Source organism: Rutidosis leptorrhynchoides, chromosome 4, assembly GCF_046630445.1.
Source record: "Rutidosis leptorrhynchoides isolate AG116_Rl617_1_P2 chromosome 4, CSIRO_AGI_Rlap_v1, whole genome shotgun sequence".
NCBI lineage: Eukaryota > Viridiplantae > Streptophyta > Magnoliopsida > Asterales > Asteraceae > Rutidosis > Rutidosis leptorrhynchoides.
The window spans coordinates 444,660,161-444,677,561 of record NC_092336.1 but is presented as its reverse complement, the minus strand read 5'-3'; the positions used below and the strand labels follow the sequence as shown (position 1 = coordinate 444,677,561).

General features: G+C 34.8%; 1 non-coding gene across 1 annotated transcript; it reads right to left on the bottom strand.

Annotated features, from left to right (window-relative positions):
• Positions 1–1,177: 1,177 nt before the first annotated feature.
• LOC139846152 (small nucleolar RNA R71) lies at positions 1,178–1,284 on the bottom strand. The gene has a single exon (XR_011758891.1). It is a non-coding gene; the product is annotated as a small nucleolar RNA R71 (small nucleolar RNA).
• Between the last annotated feature and the right edge of the window lie 16,117 nt (positions 1,285–17,401).

The following is a 17,401-nucleotide window of genomic DNA, read 5'->3' as shown; positions in this document are numbered from 1 at the left end:
GTTCGGGTCACTACATTTCATACTTTGATACTTGAACACGAATACAAAATCAAAGATACCTATGAGTTAGAACAAAAATCCTCAAGTTCAATTATTATTAGTTACACTTGTAGGGTGTAAGTGTGAACTTATGTTGTGTGGCCATACGGGTTTGACGAACCCTCATCTGACGGATGAAACGTATTTTCGGGGTATAGTGTAGGTTCTAACACTATTATGCAGAGGTAAGATTCAGTTAAGTTTTGGTAATTGGGTGCTCATGATACAGACAACATCTTTTGGGATGTATACACTTGATATTCACTTTATGCTAAAACTTATGGTTTACAAACAACATCTTTTGAGATGTATACGCTTTAGTACAAACACATCTTTTGAGATGTATACGCTTTGATACAAACACATCTTTAGAGATGTATACGCTTTGATACTAAACCTTGTGATTCAAAAACATACTTTAACAATTACACTTATGATCTCACCAACGTTTTTCGTTGAGAGTTTTCTATAAGTTTTCTCAGGTTCATGAATGTCTATTTGATACATGCTTCAGCATACACTATGATTACTTGCTTGGAGTCAAGCATACATACATACTTACGCTATTTATAGCAACTGTGATTTTCAACTTATATTAGGTCGCAAGTTATTTCATTTATACTTTATAACTTTTGTAAACTTAAACTCGTTGTCGAACCGTTTGGTAAAATAAACTTTTTAAGTTTTATATGTTTCAAATGAATGTGACATAATTTTGGTCAAACGCGTCTCATTTAGGGACTATGACCACGTAACGGGACTTAAGTTAACGGCGCCGTCAATGACGATTTTGTCGGGTCGCTACACTGGCCAAGGTCACACAATTACTCAACCAGACATTAATGCGCCAGATTATTAAATCAAAGGACAAATCTTACACATGGTAACTAATCAATGCCAATTTAGTGGTGCGCCGAAGGAAGATCCAAACGAACATCTTCGTACCTTTAATAGGATTTGTACCATATTCAAAATTAGAGAAGTTGAGGATGAACAGATATATCTCATGTTATTTCCCTGGACTTTAAAGGGAGAAGCCAAAGATTGGTTAGAATCGTTACCTGAAGGGGCGATTGATACATGGGATGTTTTAGTTGAAAATTTTCTTAAACAATTCTTTCCGTCATCTAAAGCTGTGAGACTTCAAGGAGAAATAGTTACGTTCACGCAGAAGCCAAATGAAACATTATATGAGGCATGGACAAGATTTGGAAAGTTATTGAGAGGATGTCCGCAACATGGTTTAGACACTTATCAAATAGTACAAATATTCTACCAAGAATGCGACATCACTACACGAAAAGACATCGATATAGCAGCTGGTGGTTCCATTATGAAGAAAACCGCAACTGAAGCTTACAAAATTATTGATAACACTACTTCCCACTCACATGAGTGGCATCAAGAAAAAGATATTGTTAGATCATCTTGTAGTGACCCGAACTTTTCCATGTTTATATATATATATTAAATGAAATTGTTATTTACATGATTAAGTGTTTCCAACATATTAAGCAATCAAACTTGTTAAGACTTGATTAATTGAAATAGGTTTCATATAGACAATTGACCACCCAAGTTGACCGGTGATTCACGAACATTAAAACTTGTAAAAACTATACGATGACATATATATGGTTATATATATAGTTAACATGATTTTATTATAAGTATGTATCTCATTAGGTATTTTAACAATGAGTTATATACATAAAAATGAGACTATTAATTTAAGAAACTCGAAAACGATATATATAACGATTATCGTTATAACAACGTCTTACTAGGTACATATGAATCATATTAAGATATTGATACACTTGGTTAATTATGTTAAATGATAAGTTAATATATTATTAAGTGTATTAACAATGAAATACATATGTAAAAATAAGACTACTAACTTAATGATTTCGAAACGAGACATATATGTAACGATTATCGTTGTAACGACATTTAACTGTATATATATCATACTAAGATATATTATATATCATAATATCATGATGATATAATAATTTAACATCTCATTTGTAATAATAAACAATGGGTTAACAACATTCAACAAGATCGTTAACCTAAAGGTTACAAAACAACATTTACATGTAACGACTAACGATGACTTAACGACTCAGTTAAAATGTATATACATGTAGTGTTTTAATATGTATTCATACACTTTTGAAAGACTTCAAGACACTTATCAAAATACTTCTACTTAACAAAAATGCTTACAATTACATCCTCGTTCAGTTTCATCAACAATTCTACTCGTATGCACCCGTATTCGTACTCGTACAATACACAGCTTTTAGATGTATGTACTATTGGTATATACACTCCAATGATCAGCTCTTAGCAGCCCATGTGAGTCACCTAACACATGTGGGAACCATCATTTGGCAACTAGCATGAAATATCTCATAAAATTACAAAAATATGAGTAATCATTCATGACTTATTTACATGAAAACAAAATTACATATCCTTTATATCTAATCCATACACCAACGACCAAAAACACCTACAAACACTTTCATTCTTCAATTTTCTTCATCTAATTGATCTCTCTCAAGTTCTATCTTCAAGTTCTAAGTGTTCTTCATAAATTCTAAAAGTTCTAGTTTCATAAAATCAAGAATACTTCCAAGATTACAAGTTTAATTCCAAGTTTTCTAAATCCATTCCAAGTAATCATCCAAGATCAAGAAACCTTTGTTACTTACAGTAGGTTATCTTTATAATACAAGGTAATAATCATATTCAAACTTTAATTCAATTTCTATAACTATAACAATCTTATTTCGAGTGAAAATCTTACTTGAACTGTTTTCATGTCATGATTCTGCTTCAAGAACTTTCAAGCCATCCAAGGATCCTTTAAAGCTAGATATATTTTTCTCATTTCTAGTAGGTTTATCCAAGGAACTTGAGGTAGTAATGATGTTCATAACATCATTCGATTCATACATATAAAGCTATCTTATTCGAAGGTTTAAACTTGTAATCACTAGAACATAGTTTAGTTAATTCTAAACTTGTTCGCAAATAAAAGTTAATCCTTCTAACTTGACTTTTAAAATCAACTAAACACATGTTCTATATCTATATGATATGCTAACTTAATGATTTAAAACCTGGAAACACGAAAAACACCGTAAAACCGGATTTACGCCGTCGTAGTAACACCGCGGGCTGTTTTGGGTTAGTTAATTAAAAACTATGATAAACTTTAATTTAAAAGTTGTTATTCTGGGAAAATTATTTTTATTATGAACATGAAACTATATCCAAAAATTATGGTTAAACTCAAAGTGGAAGTATGTTTTCTAAAATGGTCATCTAGACGTCGTTCTTTCGACTGAAATGACTACCTTTACAAAAACAACTTATAACTTATTTTTCTGACTATAAACCTATACTTTTTCTGTTTAGATTCATAAAATAGAGTTCAATATGAAACCATAGCAATTTGATTCACTCAAAACGGATTTAAAATGAAGAAGTTATGGGTAAAACAAGATTGGATAATTTTTCTCATTTTAGCTACGTGAAAATTGGTAACAAATCTATACCAACCATAACTTAATCAACTTGTATTGTATATTATGTAATCTTGAGATACCATAGACACGTATACAATGTTTCGACCTATCATTTCGACACATCTATATATATTTCGGAACAACCATAGACACTCTATATGTGAATGTTGGAGTTAGCTATACAGGGTTGAGGTTGATTCCAAAATATATATAGTTTGAGTTGTGATCAATACTGGGATACGTATACACTGGGTCGTAGATTGATTCAAGATAATATTTATCGATTTATTTCTGTACATCTAACTGTGGACAACTAGTTGTAGGTTACTAACGAGGACATCTGACTTAATAAACTTAAAAAATCAAAATATATTAAAAGTGTTGTAAATATATTTTGAACATACTTTGATATATATGTATATATTGTTATAGGTTCGTGAATCAACCAGTGGCCAAGTCTTACTTCTCGACGAAGTAAAAATCTGTGAAAGTGAGTTATAGTCCCACTTTTAAAATCTAATATTTTTGGGATGAGAATACATGCAGGTTTTATAAATGATTTACAAAATAGACACAAGTACGTGAAACTACATTCTATGGTTGAATTATCGAAATCGAATATGCCCCTTTTTATTAAGTCTGGTAATCTAAGAATTAGGGAACAGACACCCAAATTGACGCGAATCCTAAAGATAGACCTATTGGGCCTAACAAACCCCATCCAAAGTACCGGATGCTTTAGTACTTCGAAATTTATATCATATCCGAAGGGTGTCCCGGAATGATGGGGATATTCTTATATATATGCATCTTGTTAATGTCGGTTACCAGGTGTTCACCATATGAATGATTTTTATCTCTATGTATGGGATGTGTATTGAAATATGAAATCTTGTGGTCTATTATTATGATTTGATATATATAGGTTAAACCTATAACTCACCAACATTTGTGTTGACGTTTTAAGCATGTTTATTCTCAGGTGATTATTAAGAGCTTCCGCTGTTGCATACTTAAATAAGGACGAGATTTGGAGTCCATGCTTGTATGATATTGTGTAAAAACTGCATTCAAGAAACTTATTTTGTTGTAACATATTTGTATTGTAAACCATTATGTAATGGTCGTGTGTAAACATGATATTTTAGATTATCATTATTTGATAATCTACGTAAAGCTTTTTAAACCTTTATTGATGAAATAAAGGTTATGGTTTGTTTTAAAATGAATGCAGTCTTTGAAAAACGTCTCATATAGAGGTCAAAACCTCGCAACGAAATCAATTAATATGGAACGTTTTTAATCAATAAGAACGGGACATTTCACATCTAAAGCAGCTAGAGCCTATTCTAGCCATGACTTTGATTCCATGTCAGCAAAGATAGATGCTTTCGAGAGACGAATGGAAAAGATGACTAAGGATATTCACTCTATACGAATTAGTTGTGAGCAGTGTGGAGGACCACATTTGACAAAAGATTGTCTCAGTATTGAACAAACAATGGAATAAAGAGAGAATGTTTCATACATAAACCAAAGACCTGGAAATAATTATCAGAATAATTATCAACCGCCTAGACCAAATTACAATCAAAACCAGAATTATAACCGAAATGTTCCATACAACAACCAACAAGGTCCTAGCAATCAACAAGTTTCCAACAATACTTACAATCAGCAAAGACCTATTTTTCAAAATAAACCACCACAAACCGATGATAAAAAGCCAAATTTAGAAGATATGATGTCGAAGCTAGTTGAATCTCAAACGCAGTTTTTCACATCTCAGAAACAAACCAATGAACAAAATGCTAAAGCATTTAGAAATTAACAAGCTTCTATTCAAAATCTGGAACAATAAGTGAGCAACCTAGCAAGGTTAATAGGTGAAAGAAAACCGGGAAGTCTACCTAGCGATACAAATGCTAACCCCCGGAATGAAACAGCTAAAGCCATTACCACGAGAAGTGGTATTACACTTAAACCACTTGAAATACCTGTAATTTCGGATGAATCTATTCCCACTCCACAGGCACCACAACCTGAACAAGATAAGGAAACATAACCGGTAGTTGAAAAGGTTAATGAAGATAACACAGTTAAAGCAAAGCCTTATATTAAACCATACCAACCACCGCTTCCTTACCCAAGTAAAATGAGAAAAGAAAGACTTGAAGCCGAGCAATCCAAATTCTTGGATATGTTTAAACAAATAAATGTAAATCTTCCTTTCATTGATGTGATTTCAGGAATGCCTAGATATGCTAACTTTCTGAAAGATCTAATCACAAATAGAAAGAAAATGGAGGAACTCTCGGCTGTTACTATGAATGCTAATTGTTCTGCAGTGCTGTTGAATAAGATACCAGAAAAACTCTCAGATCCAGGAAGTTTCACAATTCCATGTTTTCTGGGTAGTCTTAGTTCAATAGAAGCATTGGCAGACTTAGGTGCTAGTATAAATTTAATGCCGTATTCACTATACGCTAAACTAGACCTTGGAGAATTGAAACCAACACGAATAAGCATACAACTAGCCGATCAATCAGTAAAATATCCTAGAGGGATAATGGAGAACATGCTAGTTAAAGTTGGTACTTTAGTATTTCTAGTAGACTTTTTTATTCTGGACATGGAAGAAGATTCTCGAGTTCCTCTTATATTAGGAAGTCCATTTTTAAACACGGCTAAAGCAATAATAGACGTGTTCAGTAAGAAACTGACCCTAAGTATAGAGGACGAGAGTGTTACCTTTTCTGTTGATAGAGCCATGCAACAACCGCAATCTGCAGATGATACATGTTATTATATTCAAACTATAGATTCACATGCAGAATTATTAGAAGAATTTCCAGAATTACAAGGAACAGGAGAATGTTCTTTAGGAGAAGGAACTGAACCAATTGATGAAGCTGAAATGTTAGCCGCACTCATGGCTAATGGATATGAACCAACAACAGAAGAAATTCAAATGTTAAAAGAAGAAGACAGATATCGATATAAATCATCGATAGAAGAACCACCGACATTAGAGTTAAAACCACATCCAAACCATTTAGAATACGCTTATTTACATGGTGAATCTGAATTACCTGTAATAATATCGTCTTCTCTTACGAAAAATGAAAAATCTCAACTTATTGCTGTGCTAAAAGCTCATAAACCAGCTATTGCATGGAAGATTCATGATATTAAAGGCATAAGTCCTTCGTATTGCACACATAAAATCCTTATGAAAGAAGGTCATAAAACGTATGTGCAACGCCAACGAAGACTAAATCGTAATATGCAAGATGTTGTTAAGAAAGAAATTATTAAACTGCTAGATGCAGGTTTAATTTATCCAATCTCTGATAGTCCATGGGTAAGCCCAGTTCAATGTGTACCTAAGAAGGGTGGCATGACTGTCATCACAAATGAAAAAAAATGAGCTTATTCCTACTAGGACTGTAACAGGATGGCGTGTTTGTATTGATTATAGAAAATTAAATGACGCCACCAGAAAAGATCACTTTCCCCTACCTTTCATTGATAAAATGTTGGAAAGATTGGCCGGGAACAGTTACTATTGTTTTCTTGATGGTTTTTCTGGATATTTTCAAATTCCAATAGCACCCGAGGACCAAGAGAAAACCACCTTCATGTGCCCTTATGGTACTTTTGCTTACAAACGCATGCCATTTGGACTTTGCAACGCCCCTGCAACCTTTCAAAGGTGCAAGATGGCGATTTTTCATGACATGATATAAGAATGCATGGAAGTTTTTTTGGATGACTTTTCTGAAATGTCCCGTTCTTATTGATTAAAAACGTTCCATATTAATTGATTTCGTTGCGAGGTTTTGACCTCTATATGAGACGTTTTTCAAAGACTGCATTCATTTTTAAAACAAACCATAACCTTTATTTCATAAATAAAGGTTTAAAAAGCTTTACGTAGATTATCAAATAATGATAATCTAAAATATCCTGTTTACACACGATCATTACATAATGGTTTACAATACAAATATGTTACATCGAAATCAGTTTCTTGAATGCAGTTTTTACACAATATCATACAAACATGGACTCCAAATCTTGTCCTTATTTTAGTATGCAACAGCGGAAGCTCTTAATATTCACCTGAGAATAAACATGCTTTAAACGTCAACAAAAATGTTGGTGAGTTATAGGTTTAACCTATATATATCAAATCGTAACAATAGACCACAAGATTTCATATTTCAATACACATCCCATACATAGAGATAAAAATCATTCATATGGTGAACACCTGGTAACCGACAATAACAAGATGCATATATAAGAATATCCCCATCATTCCGGGACACCCTTCGGATATGATATAAATTTCGAAGTACTAAAGCATCCGGTACTTTGGATGGGGTTTGTTAGGCCCAATAGATCTATCTTTAGGATTCGCGTCAATTAGGGTGTCTGTTCCTTAATTCTTAGATTACCAGACTTAATAAAAAGGGGCATATTGGATTTCGATAATTCAACCATAGAATGTAGTTTCACGTACTTGTGTCTATTTTGTAAATCATTTATAAAACCTGCATGTATTCTCATCCCAAAAATATTAGATTTTAAAAGTGGGACTATAACTCACTTTCACAGATTTTTACTTCGTCGGGAAGTAAGACTTGGCCACTGTTGATTCACGAACCTATAACAATATATACATATATATTAAAGTATGTTCAAAATATATTTACAACACTTTTAATATATTTTGATGTTTTAAGTTTATTAAGTCAGCTGTCCTCGTTAGTAACCTATAACTAGTTGTCCACAGTTAGATGTACAGAAATAAATCGATAAATATTATCTTGAATCAATCCACGACACAGTGTATACGTATCTCAGTATTGATCACAACTCAAACTATATATATTTTGGAATCAACCTCAACCCTGTATAGCTAACTCCAACATTCACATATAGAGTGTCTATGGTTGTTCCGAAATATATATAGATGTGTCGACATGATAGGTCGAAACATTGTATACGTGTCTATGGTATCTCAAGATTACATAATATACAATACAAGTTGATTAAGTTATGGTTGGAATAGATTTGTTACCAATTTTCACGTAGCTAAAATGAGAAAAATTATCCAATCTTGTTTTACCCATAACTTCTTCATTTTAAATCCGTTTTGAGTGAATCAAATTGCTATGGTTTCATATTGAACTCTATTTTATGAATCTAAACAGAAAAAGTATAGGTTTATAGTCGGAAAAATAAGTTACAAGTCGTTTTTGTAAAGGTAGTCATTTCAGTCGAAAGAACGACGTCTAGATGACCATTTTAGAAAACATACTTTCACTTTGAGTTTAACCATAATTTTTGGATATAGTTTCATGTTCATAATAAAAATCATTTTCTCATAATAACAACTTTTAAATCAAAGTTTATCATAGTTTTTAATTAACTAACCCAAAACAGCCCGCGGTGTTACTACGACGGCGTAAATCCGGTTTTACGGTGTTTTTCGTGTTTCCAGGTTTTAAATCATTAAGTTAGCATATCATATAGATATAGAACATGTGTTTAGTTGATTTTAAAAGTCAAGTTAGAAGGATTAACTTTTTATTGCGAACAAGTTTAGAATTAACTAAACTATGTTCTAGTGATTACAAGTTTAAACCTTCGAATAAGATAGCTTTATATGTATGAATCGAATGATGTTATGAACATCATTACTACCTTAATTTCCTTGGATAAACCTACTAGAAAAGAGAAAAATGGATCTAGCTTCAATGGATCCTTGGATGGCTCGAAGTTCTTGAAGCAGAATCATGACACGAAAACAAGTTCAAGTAAGATCATCACTTGAAATAAGATTGTTATAGTTATAGAAATTGAACCAAAGTTTGAATATGATTATTACCTTGTATTAGAATGATAACCTACTGTAAGAAACAAAGATTTCTTGAGGTTGGATGATCACCTTACAAGATTGGAAGTGAGCTAGCAAACTTGAAAGTATTCTTGATTTTATGAAACTAGAACTTTTGGAATTTATGAAGAACACTTAGAACTTGAAGATAGAACTTGAGAGAGATCAATTAGATGAAGAAAATTGAAGAATGAAAGTGTTTGTAGGTGTTTTTGGTCGTTGGTGTATGGATTAGATATAAAGGATATGTAATTTTGTTTTCATGTAAATAAGTCATGAATGATTACTCATATTTTTGTAATTTTATGAGATATTTCATGCTAGTTGCCAAATGATGGTTCCCACATGTGTTAGGTGACTCACATGGGCTGCTAAGAGCTGATCATTGGAGTGTATATACCAATAGTACATACATCTAAAAGCTGTGTATTGTACGAGTACGAATACGGGTGCATACGAGTAGAATTGTTGATGAAACTGAACGAGGATGTAATTGTAAGCATTTTTGTTAAGTAGAAGTATTTTGATAAGTGTATTGAAGTCTTTCAAAAGTGTATAAATACATATTAAAACACTACATGTATATACATTTTAACTGAGTCGTTAAGTCATCGTTAGTCGTTACATGTAAGTGTTGTTTTGAAACCTTTAGGTTAACGATCTTGTTAAATGTTGTTAACCCAATGTTTATAATATCAAATGAGATTTTAAATTATTATATTATCATGATATTATCATGTATGAATATCTCTTAATATGATATATATATATACATTAAATGTCTTTACAACGATAATCGTTACATATATGTCTCGTTTAAAAATCATTAAGTTAGTAGTCTTGTTTTTACATATGTAGTTCATTGTTAATATACTTTATGATATGTTTTCTTATCATAGTATCATGTTAACTATATATATATATCCATATATATGTCATCATATAGTTTTTACAAGTTTTAACGTTCGTGAATCACCGATCAACTTGGGTGGTCAATTGTCTATATGAAACATATTTCAATTAATCAAGTCTTAACAAGTTTGATTGCTTAACATGTTGGAAACATTTAATCATGTAAATATCAATCTCAATTAATATATATAAACATGGAAAAGTTCGGGTCACTACAGTACCTACCCGTTAAATAAATTTCGTCCCGAAATTTTAAGCTGTTGAAGGTGTTGACGAATCTTCTGGAAATAGATGCGGGTATTTCTTCTTCATCTGATCTTCACGCTCCCAGGTGAACTCGGGTCCTCTACGAGCATTCCATCGAACCTTAACAATTGGTATCTTGTTTTGCTTAAGTCTTTTAACCTCACGATCCATTATTTCGACGGGTTCTTCGATGAATTGGAGTTTTTCGTTGATTTGGATTTCATCTAACGGAATAGTGAGATCTTCTTTAGCAAAACATTTCTTCAAATTCGAGACGTGGAAAGTGTTATGTACAGCTGCGAGTTGTTGAGGTAACTCAAGTCGGTAAGCTACTGGTCCGACACGATCAATAATCTTGAATGGTCCAATATACCTTGGATTTAATTTCCCTCGTTTACCAAATCGAACAACGCCTTTCCAAGGTGCAACTTTAAGCATGACCATCTCTCCAATTTCAAATTCTATATCTTTTCTTTTAATGTCAGCGTAGCCCTTTTGTCGACTTTGGGAGGTTTTCAACCGTTGTTGAATTTGGATGATCTTCTCGGTAGTTTCTTGTATAATCTCCGGACCCGTAATCTGTCTATCCCCCACTTCACTCCAACAAATCGGAGACCTGCACTTTCTACCATAAAGTGCTTCAAACGGCGCCATCTCAATGCTTGAATGGTAGCTGTTGTTGTAGGAAAATTCTGCTAATGGTAGATGTCGATCCCAACTGTTTCCGAAATCAATAACACATGCTCGTAGCATGTCTTCAAGCGTTTGTATCGTCCTTTCACTCTGCCCATCAGTTTGTGGATGATAGGCAGTACTCATGTCTAGACGAGTTCCTAATGCTTGCTGTAATGTCTGCCAGAATCTTGAAATAAATCTGCCATCCCTATCAGAGATAATAGAGATTGGTATTCCATGTCTGGAGACGACTTCCTTCAAATACAGTCGTGCTAACTTCTCCATCTTGTCATCTTCTCTTATTGGCAGGGAGTGTGCTGATTTGGTGAGACGATCAACTATTACCCAAATAGTATCAAAACCACTTGCAGTCCTTGGCAATTTAGTGATGAAATCCATGGTAATGTTTTCCCATTTCCATTCCGGGATTTCGGGTTGTTGAAGTAGACCTGATGGTTTCTGATGCTCAGCTTTGACCTTAGAACACGTCAAACATTCTCCCACGTATTTAGCAACATCGGCTTTCATACCCGGCCACCAAAAATGTTTCTTGAGATCCTTGTACATCTTCTCCGTTCCAGGATGTATTGAGTATCTGGTTTTATGAGCTTCTCTAAGTACCATTTCTCTCATATCTCCAAATTTTGGTACCCAAATCCTTTCAGCCGTATACCGAGTTCCGTCTTCCCGAATATTAAGATGCTTCTCCGATCCTTTGGGTATTTCATCCTTTAAATTTCCCTCTTTTAAAACTCCTTGTTGCGCCTCCTTTATTTGAGTAGTAAGGTTATTATGAATCATTATATTCATAGATTTTACTCGAATGGGTTCTCTGTCCTTCCTGCTCAAGGCATCGGCTACCACATTTGCCTTCCCCGGGTGGTAACGCATCTCAAATTCGTAATCATTCAATAATTCAATCCACCTATGCTGCCTCATATTCAGTTGTTTCTGATTAAATATGTGTTGAAGACTTTTGTGGTCGGTATATATAATACTTTTGACCCCATATAAGTAGTGCCTCCAAGTCTTTAATGCAAAAACAACCGCGCCTAATTCCAAATCATGCGTCGTATAATTTTGTTCGTGAATCTTCAATTGTCTAGACGCATAAGCAATCACCTTCGTTCGTTGCATTAATACACAACTGAGACCTTGCTTTGATGCATCACAATAAATCACAAAATCATCATTCCCTTCAGGCAATGACAATATAGGTGCCGTAGTTAGCTTTTTCTTCAATAACTGAAACGCTTTCTCTTGTTCATCATTCCATTCAAATTTCTTCCCTTTATGCGTTAATGCAGTCAAGGGTTTTGCTATTCTGGAAAAGTCTTGGATGAACCTTCTGTAGTAACCAGCTAGTCCTAAAAACTGGCGTATGTGTTTCGGAGTTTTCGGGGTTTCCCACTTTTCAACAGTTTCTATCTTTGCCGGATCCACCTTAATACCTTCTTTGTTTACTATGTGACCGAGGAATTGAACTTCTTCCAACCAAAATGCACACTTTGAAAACTTAGCGTACAATTCTTCCTTCCTCAATACTTCTAACACCTTTCTCAAATGTTCACCGTGTTCTTGGTCATTCTTTGAGTAAATAAGTATGTCATCAATGAAAACAATGACAAACTTGTCAAGGTATGGTCCACACACTCGGTTCATAAGGTCCATGAACACAGCTGGTGCATTAGTTAAACCAAACGGCATGACCATAAACTCGTAATGACCGTAACGTGTTCTGAAAGCAGTCTTTGGAATATCATCTTCTTTCACCCGCATTTGATGATACCCGGAACGTAAGTCAATCTTTGAATAAACAGACGAGCCTTGTAGTTGATCAAATAAGTCATCGATTCTCGGTAGTGGGTAGCGGTTCTTGATGGTAAGTTTGTTCAACTCTCGGTAGTCGATACACAACCTGAATGTACCATCTTTCTTCTTGACAAACAAAACAGGAGCTCCCCACGGTGATGTGCTTGGTCGAATGAAACCACGCTCTAAAAGTTCTTGTAATTGGCTTTGTAGTTCTTTCATCTCGCTGGGTGCGAGTCTGTAAGGAGCACGAGCTATTGGTGCAGCTCCTGGTACAAGATCTATTTGAAATTCAACGGATCGATGTGGGGGTAATCCCGGTAATTCTTTCGGAAATACATCAGGAAATTCTTTTGCGACGGGAACATCATTGATGCTCTTTTCTTCAGTTTGTACTTTCTCGACGTGTGCTAGAACAGCATAGCAACCTTTTCTTATTAGTTTTTGTGCCTTCAAATTACTAATAAGATGTAGCTTCGTGTTGCCCTTTTCTCCGTACACCATTAAGGGTTTTCCTTTTTCTCGTATAATGCGAATTGCATTTTTGTAACAAACGATCTCCGCTTTCACTTCTTTCAACCAGTCCATACCGATTATCACATCAAAACTCCCTAACTCTACTGGTATCAAATCAATCTTAAATGTTTCGCTAACCAGTTTAATTTCTCGATTCCGACATATATTATCTGCTGAAATTAAATTACCATTTGCTAATTCGAGTAAAAATTTACTATCTAAAGGCGTCAATGGACAACTTAATTTAGCACAAAAATCTTTACTCATATAGCTTCTATCCGCACCCGAATCAAATAAAACGTAAGCAGATTTATTGTCAATAAGAAACGTACCCGTAACAAGCTCCGGGTCTTCCTGTGCCTCTGCCGCATTAATATTGAAAACTCTTCCACGGCCTTGTCCGTTCGTGTTCTCCTGGTTCGGGCAATTTCTAATAATGTGGCCCGGTTTTCCACATTTATAACAAACTACATTGGCATAACTTGCTCCGACACTGCTTGCTCCGCCATTACTCGTTCCGACACCATTTGTTCCTTTCGTTCTATTAACCCCTGGTCCGTAGACCTCACACTTCGCCGCGCTATGACCATTTCTTTTACACTTGTTGCAAAATTTGGTGCAGAACCCCGAGTGATTCTTTTCACACCTTTGGTATAGCTGCTTCTAATTGTTGTTGTTGTTGCGGTTATTATTGTTGTTGGGATGATTGTTGTAGTTGCTGTTGTTGTTGTTGTTGTTGGGCCGTTTGTTGTAGTTGCGATTGATGTTGCGATTGTTGGGATAATTGTTGCGATTATTGTTGTAATTGCTGTTGTTGTTGTATTGGTGATTCTTATCACCGTTTTCCTCCCACTTTCTTTTGACTTGCTTCACATTGGCCTCTTCAGCAGTCTGTTCTTTAATTCTTTCTTCAATTTGGTTCACGAGTTTGTGAGCCATTCTACATGCCTGTTGTATGGAGGCGGGCTCGTGTGAACTTATATCTTCTTGGATTCTTTCCGGTAATCCTTTCACAAACGCGTCGATCTTCTCTTCCTCATCTTCGAATGCTCCCGGACACAATAGGCACAATTCTGTGAATCGTCTTTCGTACGTGGTAATATCAAATCCTTGGGTTCGTAACCCTCTAAGTTCTGTCTTGAGCTTATTGACCTCGGTTCTGGGACGGTACTTCTCGTTCATCAAGTGCTTGAATGCTGACCACGGTAGTGCGTACGCATCGTCTTGTCCCACTTGCTCTAGATAGGTATTCCACCATGTTAACACAGAACCTGTGAAGGTATGCGTAGCGTACTTTACTTTGTCCTCTTCAGTACACTTACTTATGGCAAACACCGATTTGACCTTCTCGGTCCACCGTTTCAATCCGATCGGTCCTTCGGTTCCATTAAATTCCAAAGGTTTGCAGGCAGTGAATTCTTTGTAGGTGCATCCTACACGATTTCCTGTACTGCTAGATCCAAGGTTATTGTTGGTATGTAGCGCAGCCTGTACTGCGGCTATGTTTGAAGCTAGAAAAGTACGGAATTCGTCTTCATTCATATTCACGGTGTGTCGAGTAGTCGGTGCCATTTCCTTCAAAATAGTTAAATGGAACAAGTTAATCATACAGAATATTAAGAGTAGTTAATAGTATTTCGTAGCATAATATGAACTCATTTATAAAAGCTTTTTCTTCATATTAGCGTTTTATAAGTTTAAATTCGGGTAGTACCTACCCGTTAAGTTCATACTTAGTAGCTAATATACAATTCAACTACTACAATTCTATATGAAAAACTGATTATAATAATATTTCGCGTTCAAACTTTTATACAATATTTTACAAACTTACAATACCGCTTATTTTACATAAAGCATGAAATATAGCACACAATAACTTTGATACAAGATAGTTGTGAAGATAATTCTAGCTAGTACACAAGTCGTTCAGCAAAGGCAATAAAGACACGTAATTCATACGTCCAGAAACAAGTCATGCATTCTGGTTTTACTAGGACAACTTCCCATCCTTGGTCTTGTGCAACATAACCGTTATGGCCGTTGATAAGATAGCGTGTTGTAACGTCGTCAAAGGGACGAGGGTTACGTAATGTCCAACAGTCCCGTAATAATCTAAAAACCTCATTTCTTACCCCAATTACCGACTCCGTCACTTGTGGAAATGTTTTGTTTAATAGTTGTAGCCCGATGTTCTTGTTCTCACTTTGGTGAGAAGCGAACATTACTAATCCGTAAGCATAACATGCTTCTTTATGTTGCATGTTAGCCGCTTTTTCTAAATCACGAAGTCCAATATTCGGATATATTGAGTCAAAATAATTTCTTAACCCGTTGCGTAAAATAGCATTTGGGTTCCCCGCAATATATGCGTCAAAGTAAACACATCGTAACTTATGGGTTTCCCAATGTGATATCCCCCATCTTTCAAACGAAAGTCTCTTATAAACCAAGACATTCTTGGAACGTTCTTCGAATGTCTTACAAACTGATCTCGCCTTAAATAGTTGTGCCGAGGAATTCTGGCCGACTCTAGACAAGATTTCATCAGTCATGTCTCCGGGTAGGTCTCTTAAAATATTGGGTTGTCTATCCATTTTGTGTTTTTAAACTGTAAAATAGACAAGAGTTAGATTCATAAAAAAATACTTATTAATACAAGCAATTTTTACATATATCATAAAGCATAAGAACACTATATTACATATATTACACCACATGAATACAACTATCTTATTCCGACTCGCTCGTTTCTTCTTCTTCGGTTTTGGTTCGTTTTGCCAAGTTTCTAGGGATATATGATGTTCCCCTAATACGAGCCGTCGTTGTCCACATTGGTTTAGAAAAACCTGGTGGTTTAGAGGTTCCCGGGTCATTGTTACAACTTAAGGACTTCGGGCGTTGACGATACATATAAAGTTCATTGGGGTTGGAATTAGATTTCTCTATTTTTATGCCCTTTCTCTTATTATTTTCTTTTGCCTTTTTAAATTCAGTTGGGGTAATTTCTATAACATCATCGGAATTCTCGTCGGAATCCGATTCATCGGAGAATTGGTAATCCTCCCAATATTTTGCTTCCTTGGCGGAAACACCATTGACCATAATTAACCTTGGTCGGTTGGTTGAGGATTTTCTTTTACTTAACCGTTTTATTATTTCCCCCACCGGTTCTATTTCTTCATCCGGTTCCGATTCTTCTTCCGGTTCCGATTCTTCTTCCGGTTCCGACTCTTCTTCCGGTTCCTCTTCGGGAACTTGTGAATCAGTCCACGAATCATTCCAATTTACATTTGACTCTTCATTATTATTAGGTGAGTCAATGGGACTTGTTCTAGAGGTAAACATCTATCACATAATATCAAACGCGTTAAGAGATTAATATATCACATAATATTCACATGTTAAAAATATATAGTTTCCAACAAAATTTGTTAAGCAATCATTTTTCAAGTAAACACGGTCGAAGTCCAGACTCACTAATGCATCCTAACAAACTCGATAAGACACACTAATGAAAAATTCTGGTTCTCTAAGACCAACGCTCTGATACCAACTGAAATGTCCCGTTCTTATTGATTAAAAACGTTCCATATTAATTGATTTCGTTGCGAGGTTTTGACCTCTATATGAGACGTTTTTCAAAGACTGCATTCATTTTTAAAACAAACCATAACCTTTATTTCATAAATAAAGGTTTAAAAAGCTTTACGTAGATTATCAAATAATGATAATCTAAAATATCCTG